This window comes from Leucopleurus acutus, assembly GCF_964270905.1.
Source record: "Leucopleurus acutus genome assembly, chromosome: 2".
Taxonomy (NCBI): domain Eukaryota; kingdom Metazoa; phylum Chordata; class Mammalia; order Artiodactyla; family Delphinidae; genus Leucopleurus; species Leucopleurus acutus.
The window spans coordinates 105,531,518-105,545,380 of NC_139143.1; the positions used below are offsets into that span (position 1 = coordinate 105,531,518).

Here is a 13,863-nt window from a genome sequence, read left to right on the forward strand (position 1 = left end):
TATTCCAGCAGATGAGCTAGCCAATACATAAATAAAGAAATAAATATGTAAACATAATATCAGGTAGTGATAAGTTCTGTGAAGAAGATAAAGTAAGGTACGGGTAGAGAGTTAAAAGGAGCACTATTTTAGATAGTTGTTTGATGTCAACAACTTTGCTCAGTTATAATCCCCAGTTATTCCATCAAATGCTAATCTAGATGTTGCTGTGAAGGTATTTTGTAGATGTGATTCAAGTCCATAATCAGTTGACTTTCAGTAAGGGAGATTGTCCGAGATATTGGGGTGAGCGTGGTGCAGTGATGAGCATGTTAAAAGGCCTTAAAAGCAGAGACTTCCCTGAAGAAGAAATTCCAGCTATGGTGAGAGAGAGAAAACTTGAGAGAAATTTATTATCTTGAAGACCATGTTATCTTAGAGTTTTATTAGCCAGGGAAGGGGGCTACATTTTGAATCACACATATTCTTACTCTGTTTTTTTTTTTTTTTTTTTTTTTTTTTTCTGCAATACGCGGGCCTCTCACTGTTGTGGCCTCTCCCGTTGCGGAACACAGGCTACGGACGCGCAGGCTTGGTGGCCATGGCTCACAGACCCAGACGCTCCACGGCATGTGGGATCTTCCCGGACCGGGGCACGAACCCGCGTCCCCTGCGTCAGCAGGCGGACTCTCAACCAGTGCGCCACCAGGGAAGCCCCTCTTACTCTGTTTTTAAAGGGCCTTTATAAAAAAATTGGTACAGTGGTTCTCAAATTGTAGCCACAGACTAACAGCATTAGCATTGCCAGGATCTTGTTAGAAATGCAATTTTTCAGGTTTACCCCAGTCTTCCTGAATCAGAAACTCTGGAGGTGGGTTCTAGTAATCTGTGTTTTAAGGAATCCATCAGATGTTTCTGATGCATATTAAAGCCTGAGAACCATGGGTCTAGAGAAATGACTGATATCATTCCAATGACAAAAACTCTAATACAGCAACTCTTGGGTATGTGAGAATAACCCTATGCTTGTTTAAGTGCACAGTTCTGAGTGCCTTCCTACAAAGTCTGTCCAGTAGGTCTGAGGTGGGCCCAGAAATCTCATTTTAATAAGTAGGTAATTCTGATGCAGGAGGTCCACAGGTGACTCTGAGAACCATGCTCATTTGTCAATTGTTAGTCTCCAGTATATTCAAGCTCTCAGCAACATTGGACATGATGGACCTCATCCACCTCCGGTACCACTTTCTACATTTTGGGACTTTCTCAGTTATCTTCCTACTTTACTGGCCAATCAATCACAGTTTCCTTTACTGAACTTGCCTGTTCTTCCCAACCTCTAAACATTAGTGCACTTGAGGCTTATTCTTTAGACCTCTTCTTTTTTCCATCCATGCTAACACCATAGTGCCAATGACTCAAATGTGTATCTTCATACATGTATATGAAAAGATATCTCCACTTGAATATTTTAATGGCATCTAAAACCTAATATATCCAACACTCATCTCTTGGTTTCTACCCTTCAAACCTGCTCCTCCCCTGTTTCCCACCAATCTTCCCATCCAAATAGATGCCACCACTTCCAATTTCTTCCTGTTTTCCTCAAGTTTTCTATCTTTGGATTCATCAAAATTTCTCTGTTGATCAGAATTGACTCAAGAGATAAAGTTCTGGTTGTTGCTTCCTTTGCTCTCAGAGAGGTAAATTTATTAGTAATTCAGGTCAAGAATTTATTCAGTGTTCTGAACTTAGAGTCTTATTTTTAACATCTTAAAAGAAAATATCCCATTTTAGGCTAGAGAAGAGCAAACGTGACCTACTGGGGTCAGCAGAGAACAGTGTGTTAAAGATTTAGACCCAGAGAAGGCACTGGGAGTGATTAGTTACTAAGCAACTCTCCTAAGCACTTAGATCACTGATGTGATCAGTACTCAGCTCTGCTGTTGGCTGATGGGAAGTAAGAGACTAGAGGAGAGTATTAGATGAGTGCAGAAGTGCCTCTCAGAGTTGGGACCAATGGACAGACATGGCAGCCATCATAAAGAGACAGCTGCTCCTGTTTGCTCCATAGGGATTATCAAAGTTTCCTGGAGAATCCATAAACTACTGAAATTATTATCTTTGTTGACTCCAGCCAGCCTGCTCAATGGCACACCATCCAGACTGGACTCTTAGTTAGCTATCAGTGAATTCGCTTATGCTAAAAATGGACAAAAAGTTTCACTATTTCCAGCCTGCCTATTATTATTATTTTTTTTGTCCTATCCCCTTTCTCTTACACATTCTGTTTTTGCCTTTGGCCCTCGATAGTCTAATGTCTGTGGGAAGAAGGCTTACATATAAGTATTGTAGGGGAGCAAAATTTGCCACCCCTAAATGTGTCTCTTTGGCATGAGGATTAATTTAAGCTGATTATTTTTAAGAAACAGAAGACTCAGGAAGTCTGTCTTCTACATTCTCCTTGGCTGCCTAAATAATTTAGATAAAGGGCCTGTTCCCAGAATAGAGCTATCACCAGAGATATAAGTGTGGTCGGGGGAGGGGGAGGGATGGGGACTCAGCTGGACCTAGAGATCAGAGTCCACTCTGTGTCCCATAGTCTCTGCATGGCCCAGCAAACATTTATTTACCAAACATTTACTTTTCTACCTCTATGTCAATTACCTTCCTCCTCTTTAAATTGCCCAGACTACTACCCCCAACATCCTCTTTTGTCTTTAGCTGAAGATGGTACTTAAGGTGAGGATTTAGGCCATTTTGTCAAGTCACTCAGTTCTCCTGGATCTCTCCCAGGTGTTCATGTTATTAAACTTTTGTTTGATTTTCTCTTGTTATTCTGTTTCATGTCAATTTAATTCTTAAACCATCCAGAAGAACCTAGAAGGGTAGAGTAAAATTTCTTCATTCTCAACAATATTGAGAAAGAAGGAACTGATAATTGACTTGGGGAAATTAAAAGCAATTGGTTTCAACATTTTGGGCTGCTGCCCACAGTAAGAAATACATTTCATCTCACAAACCAGGATATATCTACTCATAATCAGAAAAGCTCATGAAATAGCATTCACTTACCCTTATCATATAAAGGTATTTTCTCTGATTTTTTTTCTATTTTATTTCATTAACAGTTTTCTGATTGTGACCACTAAAGATTTTACAGTCCACTGACAAATGGGTTGTGGCTCTGAGTTGAAAAACTCTAAGCTATAAAATATGAAAGAGACAAAAAAGTTGAAAGTCCTCCAGGTTTCGTTTGAGTGGTGAGGAAAATGGGTACCACTAATTGATAAAAATAAAGAAGAAATTGGAAAGGGGAGTTGATAAGTTTCCTGTGGCTACTGTAACAAATGTTAAAGGAAAATAAAAATGGAGTTGGTGTTGCTAAGAGAGCTCTCTAAAATGAGCCAGGAGGCCATTGAGGAGGTGTGACTTGTGTGCATCTTGGCCTGGATGAAATCTGGTCTTTTGATTCTTGTCCTACTCAGAATCCTTGTTGGACCGTTACTCTAGGGTGGCTCCTGGCAGCCTGTCTGCTTGTTTGGGCCCTTGCCCTAGAGCAGCTCATGATTCCTGGAGGACAGATGTTTCCTGACGTGCATCAGGGGTGGTCACGGTTCTTTGGCAGCCACGTGGCTTTAGCCTTTGTGGGCCCTTGACTCTTTCTCTTCCCCAGAACACTCTTTCGGTTTTCCCTGAATCTGTGTCTCCCAAATTGCAATTCCTAAGACCCCAAATAAAGCTGTTTTTTCTTTGCTGCCTCAATACTGATTATTGTTTGACACAAATTACCATAAACTTGGGATCTAAAACAACAAAAATTTATTCTCTCACAGTTCTGGAGGCCAAAAGTCCAAAATCAATATCACTGGGCCAAAGTCAAGATGTTGGCAGAAGCACACACCCTCCACAGGCTCTAGGTGAGAATTTGTTCCTTGTCTCTCCAGCTTCTGGAGACTGCGTGTGTGTAGGCACATGGGTTTACCAGGTAATTGTGCCTCTTCCTCCCTCCCTTCCTCCCTTCCTTCCTCCCTCCCTCCCTTTCTTTCTTTCTTCCTTCCTTCCTTCCTTCCTTCCTTCTTTCCTTCCTTCCTTCCTTCCTTCCTTCCTTCCTTCCTTCCTTCCTTCCTTCCTTTCTTTCTTCCTTCCTTTCTTTCTTTCTTTCTTTCTTTCTTTCTTTTCTTTTCTTTTTTTTTTCTTTCTCATCCACCTAAGAAATCACAGTATATTAGAGTAGATGTAGAACCATTTTGTACAAATATAGGTTAGTGCCTAGCACAATATCTGCCATATTGTAGGTACTTGACAAAATATTTGTTGGATGATTGTGATAATTCTTTTCTTTTTAAGTGACCTTTGCCCTAAAAATCTAGTATTTTTCTGGTCCATTATGTGTCTCTTCTTGGACATCAGAAACCTGCATTCAGAATTTGGCATGGAACCTTAGAGGATATATGGTTCCGGTTGTAATCCCTCATTTTTACTCTTTTGCTTTTCTTAATTTTTAAAAAAAATTAATTAATTTATTTTTGGCTGCGTTTGGGTCTTCGTTGCTGCACATGGACTTTCTCTAGTTGCGGCGAGCGGGGGCTACTCTTCGTTGTGGTGCACGGGTTTCTCATTGCGATGGCTTCTCTTGTTGCGGAGCACAGGCTCTAGGCACGCAGGCTTCAATAGTTGTGGCACATGGGCTCGTAGTTGTGGCTCGTGGGCTCTAGAGCGCAGGCTCAGTAGTTGTGGTGCACGGGCTCCGCGGCATGTGGGATCTTCCCAGACCAGGGCTCTAACCTGTGTCCCCTGCATTGGGAGGTGGATTCTTAACCACTGCACCACCAGGGAAGTCTCATTTTTACTCTTGAGGTAACAAAAACAGAGAAGATAAGTGATTTGTCTAGAATGATCTAGTGCTCTTTTCACCACACTCCTTTGCCTTTTCACATTCGTTTTAAGCCAAGCTTCTTTTGAGTTCACCTGTCAACCTAAAGAAGCAGTACTATTACTAAAATGCAGTAATACTCTAGGTCTTTCTCCTGTTGGTATTTATTTTCTTCAAAAGCAAAATGCTTCATTCCACAGGGACTCAGATTGACTCATCTAATCACAGCTTTACACAGTGGATGCACTCTCATACCTTATATCTGCTTCCTGCTGCAACTTTGGAAATGTGTAGTGGCATTTTTTGGGTTATCACTATTAATGGGTAGAGCAGGGTTTCTGTATTTTATAACTCGAATAATGGAATGCTTAGACATTCTACAATGGGCAGGACAGTGTGTTACAACAAGGAAATATCTCAATTGAAAATAATTACTAGAAGGCAATGTCCTATGCCACAAAGAGTTATCCTCTATGTATTTACATTAGAGTAGACTTTTATGACTTCAGATCATCTCCATTTTTTTTTATGGTAAAAAAAATTACGGTGAAAGTAAAGATTTTTTCAAGAGATTAATTTTATCCAGAGAAGTCAAAATTGGGTCTCAGTAATAACATTAGTGTTGTCGTTCGGGTCCCAAAGAAGAGGCGGACAAGGAGAATGGATTTAAACAGATGAACAGCAGGGGACTCAGGACTCCAACAGTCAAGAGTCCCAAACCTCTGCCCATCCACATATTTATTTACTGGATACACAATGAGCTTGTTTTTCAGCTAGTAAAAAATAGAAATGAGATACAGATCATCGGCTTCAAAATATGTTTCGGCCTGCAGGCAAGTTCGTACAAAAACATTTGCGAACCCATTAAAGTAATTAAATTGTTAAAGCTTTTCTTGTTCTTAAACAACATGAACAAGTCGTTCCAGGATGCTTAATTCTCTGAACACTTCAAAGAGGTGCTGGAACCATTTGTGATCCTTCAGCCAGATGTCTCTTGTGTGCGAGGACATTTCTGTGTTCTCAAGAATGCTGTCCCAAAACAACCTTTTCATATAAGCTAAACGTTTTGGACACTTTCCACAACGTTAGTTATCTTTTGAAGACACAGATAATTTTAGCCAGGGTTTGGGTGAAGTGGCAGATATTCTTCAGGATCATTCATCATAGAGAAGTCGCATTATGTTGAGTAATTTAAGGAGTAGGCTGTGTTTAGAGAAGAATAATGTGAAGTGACCTGGAACTGGTAGAAAGAAAATTATGAAGAAGAATGTTGCTACTACTAATCTAATACTGAGAATGGCTTGTGTTGTCAGAGAACATGTGAAATATGGATTTAGTGAACAGAGTTTGGTTAGAAGTTCATGGGTAATTTTGGAACAATTTCTTATTGTGAAGCACTGGGAAGATGGGGCATCTCATTCACAAATCAAAAAAAAATTTTTTTTCTTTTAAGTATGATTTTTTAAACACTTCTGTGTCAAGCACTGTGATTTACAGATATTATTTCATTTTACCATCTGTATATGGAATCTGGACATTCATTCATTCAGTAATAAGTAGTAAGTGAAGGTTTTTTGAGTGGAAGAATTACATGATGTGAGTTATACTTTAGAAAGATTAATATGATAGCATGTGGGATGGCTTATTAGGTTGATGAGAAACTGGAGGCACTTAGTAGATAATGACCATAGTCCAGTTGAAAAGTAATGAGGACAGCCAGAGTGATGTCAGTGGAGATAGAGAAGAGGGGATGAATTTGGATGAATTTGGATGAGATGGCCATAATTAAAGGCTGAGTGAGAATGAGTCCATTTTAGACAGTGGGTTTGGTTTTATTGAGTTGAGGCAGGGTCTAATCAATTGGAGATGTTTTACTTCAATGTAATTTTTAATGAAATGTTGACTATAATAGGAAGGTTTTTTTTGTTTGTTTTTGTTTACATCTTTATTGGAGTATAATTGCTTTTCAATGGTGTGTTAGTTTCTGCTTTATAACAAAGTGAATCAGTTATACATATACATATGTACCCATAGCTCTTCCCTCTTGCATCTTCCACCCTCCCTATCCCACCCCTCTAGGTGGTCACAAAGCACCGAGCTGATCTCCCTGTGCTATGCGGCTGCTTCCCACTAGCTATCTACCTTACGTTTGGTAGTGTATATATGTCCATGCCACTCTCTCACTTTGTCCCAGCTTACCCTTCCCCCTCCCGTTTTTTGGTTTTTTTTTTTTTGCAGTACGCAGGCCTTTCACTGTTGTGGCCTCTCCCGTTGCGGAGCACAGGCTCCGGACGCGCAGGCCCAGCGACCATGGCTCACGGGCTTCGCCGCTCCGCGGCATGTGGGGTCTTCCCGGACCGGGGCACGAACGCGTGTCCCCTGCATCGGCAGGCGGACTCTCAACCACTGCGCCACCAGTGAAACACACCGCTCCCGTTTTTAACGGCTTGGCCCATCAGCCCACATTCACACTTGACAGTGTAGAGAGTTAATAGCTCTGGCTTAGAACCGGGTCTGTCACTTTTCTCTGCCTGACCTTGGGCTATTTACTTAGCCAGGCACATTCTTAGCCTTCTCAGCTGCATAATGTCCATAACAAATACCTTTTACCTAGAGTCCTTGTGAGACTTGGATAGGATAATTCATGTGCCTTGGTCAAAACAGAAGCTCAATAGATCGTTATTATTGTTCTTGCTATACTTTATTTGCCTTATTCATTCTCATTCTCTTATGAGTATGCAGTAGATTTTTCCAGTGGCTGCATGATGTGCTTATATGATATTGCAACAGACTGAATACAGAAGATATGAGAATTCAGCTGTCTTCTATTAACCCAGGCACAGAAGAAATTTGTAAAAATTTAAACAATACTACTCTTCTCACTAAATTCTTATTTTTGAAAAACATTTATAAAAGCAAGAGTAAAAAAATATCATGTCAACATGTAGAGTTCATTATTGTCATTTGTCCATAAATAAATTTGTGGAATTTGTGAATAAGTATTTAAATATTTCTCACTTTATTTTTTTTAATACAATAGATATTGACGGACATCACCCCCATAACCAAACATCTCTTAGAGGCTGCAATAATTTTTAGGAGTTGCAAAGGGGTCCTGAAACCAAAAAAATTTGAGAACTGCTAATTTAGAGACATGAGAGCGGGCCCCAATAAGCTAGTATGTACTTCTCAGAGTCCAAGGTCCATTGAAGACTTTAATAAATTGGGTTTCCTTTCTGGCAGCTGACAAGTAGCTGATGAAGAACCCCGTAGAGGTGAACTTCTGGGAGGGAATGATAAGGGGAATTATAACTGGGGACTTTCAGGGAAATGACAGGCCTGGAAAGGGTAGTTTTAGATAGTGCTAAGCCTCTCCATTCAGTTTTTTCTACTGTACTTTAGGATTAAAGATTATGATAGTATATTCTAAGAATTATTTGTTTTATAGACTTTTTATCATGCTTTTGGCATGTAAAGTGTCCACTGGGGACTATTACTGGAAAGAGTCTAACTAAAACTAGAGAAAGTTATGTCACCACTTGGCGCTTTATATAGAAAGACTGAAGATCAACTGACTTAGTTTAAATTCATTCACGTTCCAAGCAGCTTTAGGATAGAAAACCAGAGCTGCATCTTCTTTATATAAAGCTTCTCTCTAAAATCCTGTAAAGGGGGCTTTTGTTACTTGTGACAAGTTCCTAAAGAGAAAGATTAAAGTGATGGTGTTCTTTCCCTACTTTTCTCCCCTTTAGAAATGGTTCTAGAGTTTACTAGTGTGATTGCCAACCAGTGATCACAGGTCACGGCGTCTGTGACAAAGTCTGTTTTCCAGTCTGCACATGTTAGTCATGGTCTGAAGTGTTTAATATTTTCAGAACATTATCTTTTCCTAGACCTGATTTTTTTTTTTTTGCAAAAAGAATCTTGGAAAAACAATGATTAAAGGCTTAAAAAGAAACAAAAACAAACAGAACTCCTAAATTCCAAGGTAAATTTTGCATAATAAAAGAATTCTTTTGCATTATGTCATTTACACTTTCAAAGGCTTCATTTCTATGCAGTCTGATTCTATCACACCTTTTGTAGTTAATTGGAATAGTTTGCTAATTACTGTTATTCTCTAGATAGGGTTGCCAGATAAAATAGAAATTTGAATTTCAGGAAAACAATGAATCACTTTTTAATATAAGTATATCCCCAATATCACATAGGACAATAGTTATGTTAATGAATTATTTGTTGTTTATCTGAAATTCTAATTTAACATCCTATACATTAATTTGCTAAATTTGGCAACCCTAACCTAAACACAAACAGGTTCTTTGGTTTGTCTTTACTTAGCATTATATAGAACAGGTTGTATTTTCAAATGGTTTTATAGTAAAAGACAAGAACTTAATTTTCTCAGTGAAACAATTATTAGTTGGAAAAAAGTGTTCCTTTGTGTAAAATAGAATGGTTAATTCCTAGAAACTGAGTCCTAAGACTAGCACTGGTCTTGCAAGTCCAGTTTTCCGTTTCAGTTTGGGAAACGTTCTCTTTTCTTTATGGGTAAACTGGCTCCACCCAGCTGCTGAAATGAGATATAAGTTGTAACAAAACCGGAAGCTGGATAGGCTGCCTTTGCTTCTCGAGGTAAGTGTCTCCTGTTTTCTTTATGTCCGAGCTCTTCGCAAAGCTCTTACAAATTGAATCCAGCTCGGTGACAGTACTGAGAGAGCAGGCGCCTGTGCTGACCCGGGCGGTCGGCGACGCAGGATGGATGCTTTATTAACAAACTGTGTTCTGGAGCTTGCGAGCTTGTGTTGAGCTAATGAGTGCTCACGAACGAGTTAGATTAATGATAAGTCACGTGACTTTGACTACGGAGCTTTAATCCCATGAAAAGGGTGATTGTAAGTAGAGACGTGTCTGGGATCATGAAAAGCATTGACTTTATTCATGCATCAGTGTTTTTATTTTTAATTTTAAGCAACGGAAACTCCCTTTTTATCTAAAGCTAATGGCGTAATTACCTATATGGAGGTTACTTAGAGCCCTATTTGGCTTTTAAAGTGTCTTTTAATTTAGAAATCTTAGCTCCCCTCACCCCCACCTCTGGTGTGCCTTTAGAATTTCAGAGACTCTCTGGGGTGACTAGGTGTTACCTCTGCCCTTAATTTGTTTACGTCTTGTGCTGCCCTAAGGGCAAAGGGGAGTTTTCCGTTTGTAAATGTATTATTAGAAGTATTTCTTTATAAAGCTAAACTTCTTAGTTCAGATATTTTCTTTTTTCTCTGAATTAAAGAAAAAGTAGAAGGATTTGAATGTTTACTTGGATAGTGGAGAAGTGGGAGGCTGAAATTTGGTCTATTGATTTACTGAAAACAATGAGCTAGACTTTTTAAAGGATGGTTTTGTTTAAAGGGATGTGTTCTACTAAGTCTTTTAATCAGCCAGTAGGTGGATTCTTTTTGCTGGCTGTACCTTCTGTTTCACACCTGTCCACTTAAGTAATGTCAGATTCCCTGGAAATCACATTGTAGTACATTGCATTGAGTGCTGTTTTCAAGGTTGTCTGCTAGTCATTGTGAAAGGAAATCAAGGAGTAGGATGCCTTTGCTGCCTTCAGAAATTTGCCTTAAGACAAGTCAACCAGTTGTGGCCGAAAAAGTTTTTATTAGCAAAAAAACCAAAGCTTTTGGAGCGTCCCAGAAGAGACTGGTTAAAGTTGTCGGAATTAGGCAAAATTCCAAGGAAGAAAGGATTTTAATGGAAGACCTTTATGGTGGGCACTGTGCTAAATGTTTTGTAGATGTTATTTCATTTAATCCTCACATAAATCCCTTGATATTGGTAGCATTGTCTCTAACAAAATGAGAAATTTTAGGCCCAGTGAGATTAAATAATTTGTCCAAGGTCAGTCATTAAGGTGGTACCTGCTGGATTCAAACCTAGGTCTGTGTGATTTCAAAGTCCTTACCACACACTGTCTCATAGGACAGAGTAGCTGATAGCATTTTAAATGGACCTTGAATGACAATAACAGTAAAAGTAATATAGAATGTTTGAAAATAGAAAAAAGAAAAAAATCTGAACACCTTACAATTAATTTAATGTGTTTCTTTACAGTCTTCAAATATGCATGTCTTGTAGTGTTTTTTAAATTACAAAGCACTACAGGCTTTAAAAAATATGCAAAATTCAAAGAGGATTAAAAAGAAGAAGTCCACTTCTTTTCCCATATTGAAAACAGTTTCCTAGGGGGTAACCACTATTGAGAACGGTTAAAGCATGGTGTTTTTTCTTTTCCCTTTTCTTTTATATGCACTTGGTACATTATGTATCATTTTGTAGTTTGCTTGTTTTCATTCCTCATTGTGACAAGAGCATGTTTCCACCTAAGTACATGCAGATTCACGTCCTAAGCTTTTCTGAAAAGAGTTAACACTCTGTAAAGGACTTAAAAGAATGCCTAGCTCTTAGAAAGCAGTCAGGAATTATTAGCTGTTATGTCGGTCATCGTCTACTCTATTTCATTCTTTTAAATGGGTACACGGTATTTTATTTTTAAATTGTTTTTATTAAAGTATAGTTGATTTACAATGATGTGTTAAGTTCAGGTGTACAGCAAAGTGATTCAGATATACACACACACACACACACACTTACATGCACACATATGTATATGTCTATTCTTTTTCAGATTCTTTTCCCTTATAGGTTATTACAAAATATTGAATATAGTTCTCTGTGCTATATATAGATCCTTGTTGGTTATCTGTAGTAGTGGGTACACAGTATTTTAGAGTCTGGGTATAGCATAGTATATTTTTGTAACCACCTAAATTGTCTTAAAATTTTGCTATTACAAATAATCATTGCATAATTGTGGGGGTTTTCTTTTTCTTTCTTTCTTTCTTTTTTTTAAATTGAAGTATTATTGACTTACAATATTATATTAGTTTCAGGTGTACAACATAGTAATTCACATTTTTATAGAATATACTCCATACAAAGTTATTATAAAATGTTGACTGTATTCCCTGTGCTGTTAGTTGTGTGGGGTTTTTTATAGCATAAATTCCTAGAAGTGAAATTCCTCAGTCAAAGATTAAACATATTTTAGTTTAGTAGGAAATTGTCAAATTTCCTCCAAAAATATTGCAGCAGTTTATACTCTTCAGTGTATGAGCACACTTATTTCTCCACATGCTTGCTTATATTGGATATTATCAGTCTTTTGCATTTTACATGAAATAATAGGCAATGTACCTTTATTTTTAACATAGTTTAAGCACAGTGTTCAGATATGTTCTGTATCTATTTTTTTTCCCATTTAACATATATCTGTTTTTACATAGGTAGGAATTTGATGGATGGCATAATGGAGGTCCCAGTTAGAAGACAGAACATGGAGAGGAAAAAAAGTGAGGTACTTGTTCCAGAAATAAGTACAAATGGTACATTGTTGATAGAACATGGATTGGGCTGAATACACATTAAATGCCTAATGCTTTTGTCTTTAATTGAATAATTCCAGGGAAGCTGTTGAAGGTTTTTGGTGAGCGGAGTGATATGATGAGAATTGTGCCTTAGGAAAATGGTCTTGTGGTGTTGCGTAGGATTCGAATGGAGATACAGAAACAGGGAGGCCAATTGAGAGTATTTCATGAATCTGGGTGACAGATAATGAAGGCTTTGTGCTTGAAGGTGGTGTCCGAATGGAAAACTGCAGACAGATGTAATAGAGGGAATGGAAGGTAGAAGAGAGAAACAGAAGGGATAGGTAGATGTTCGGAAGGGTGGAGGTCGAATCTACTGAACTTATTTGGAAATTGGGGTCCCAAAGAGTGTTTGGAGTCAAATCTTGAGAACTTGGGCTTTCAAATCTTTTTTTTTTAAATCAATTTTTGGCTGCGTTGGGTCTTCGTTGCTGCACACGGGCTCTCTCTAGCTGCAGCGAGCGGGGGCTACTCTTTCTTGTGGTGCGCGGGCTTCTTACTGTGGTGGCCTCTCCGATTGCAGAGCATGGGCTCTAGGTGCGTGGGCCTCAGTAGTTGTGGCACGTGGGCTCAGTAGTTGTGGCTCGTGGGCTCCAGAGCGCAGGCTCAGTAGTTGTGGTGCACGGGCCTAGTTGCTCCGCGGCATGTGGGATCTTCCTGGACCAGGGCTTGAATCTGTGTCCCCTGCATTGGCAGGCAGACTCCCAACCACTGAGCCACCAGGGAAGTCCTGGGATTTCAAATCTTGTTGACTAGAAATGTGTTGATAGGCCACCGTCAAAATAGGAAAGTCAGATTCAAGAACTAGTTTGGAGGAAAAAATAATGAATTTCATTTCAGAAAAATTGAGCTTAATGTCATCCAAACAGAAATCTATGTATAGTTGGAAATTTGAGTTGAAGCATTGTGGAGATGCGGGATGGGGGCAATTGAAAGGCTTGGGAAATATTATTCAGGGGTGATAATTGAAGCTATGGAAGGGATAGCCTGTAGAGAAATGTGGGGGTCAAGGAAAACAGTCTTGGGGATTGATATCTTCATGTAAGGGTCATGAAGAGGGACCAGATTTATAGTATTTTTTATAACGACTGTTTCTAACATTTGACCTTGGACCTAGTTAGGCTATTCTTCACTGCCCTCCAAAGTCCATTCTCACTTTGCTCTTTCTATCTCTACTTCTTTTGTTGCTCCCAAAGTGTGCTCATTCTGAATCCCTTTTCCTGTGGGATTACTGTGTCAGCTTTTAGTGTCTGATTTGAAGCTGTGGATGACTTAGTGGTTAAAACCTCACAGACTAGACTGGAGATCATACTTTTCACCACTCATTTGCTGTGACTTTGGCAAGAATCTTAATCAGTGCCCTGTTTTACATACTGGGGACAATAATACCCCTCACACCTTCCTGGGTTGTTTTGAGGAATGTGCGCTAAGTCCTTGACATGATGCCTGATATGTTGTGAGCCCTTAGCGCTTCTATCATATTCTCCTTTACCTCTCAATTGCCATAATAAAATGCAGTTTTTTTCC

General features: G+C 39.0%; 1 protein-coding gene across 4 annotated transcripts in view; it reads left to right on the forward strand.

Moving 5' to 3' along the window:
- Nucleotides 1-3,792: 3,792 nt before the first annotated feature.
- Nucleotides 3,793-13,863, forward strand: part of FRRS1 (ferric chelate reductase 1) — a 48,484-nt gene continuing 38,413 nt past the window's right edge. For all 4 annotated transcript variants that reach the window (XR_014325993.1, XM_082833507.1, XM_082833508.1 and 1 more), the window contains exon 1: nt 3,793-3,896. The gene's annotated coding sequence lies outside the window, so the exon portion shown is untranslated. The remainder of the gene's footprint in view (nt 3,897-13,863) is intronic.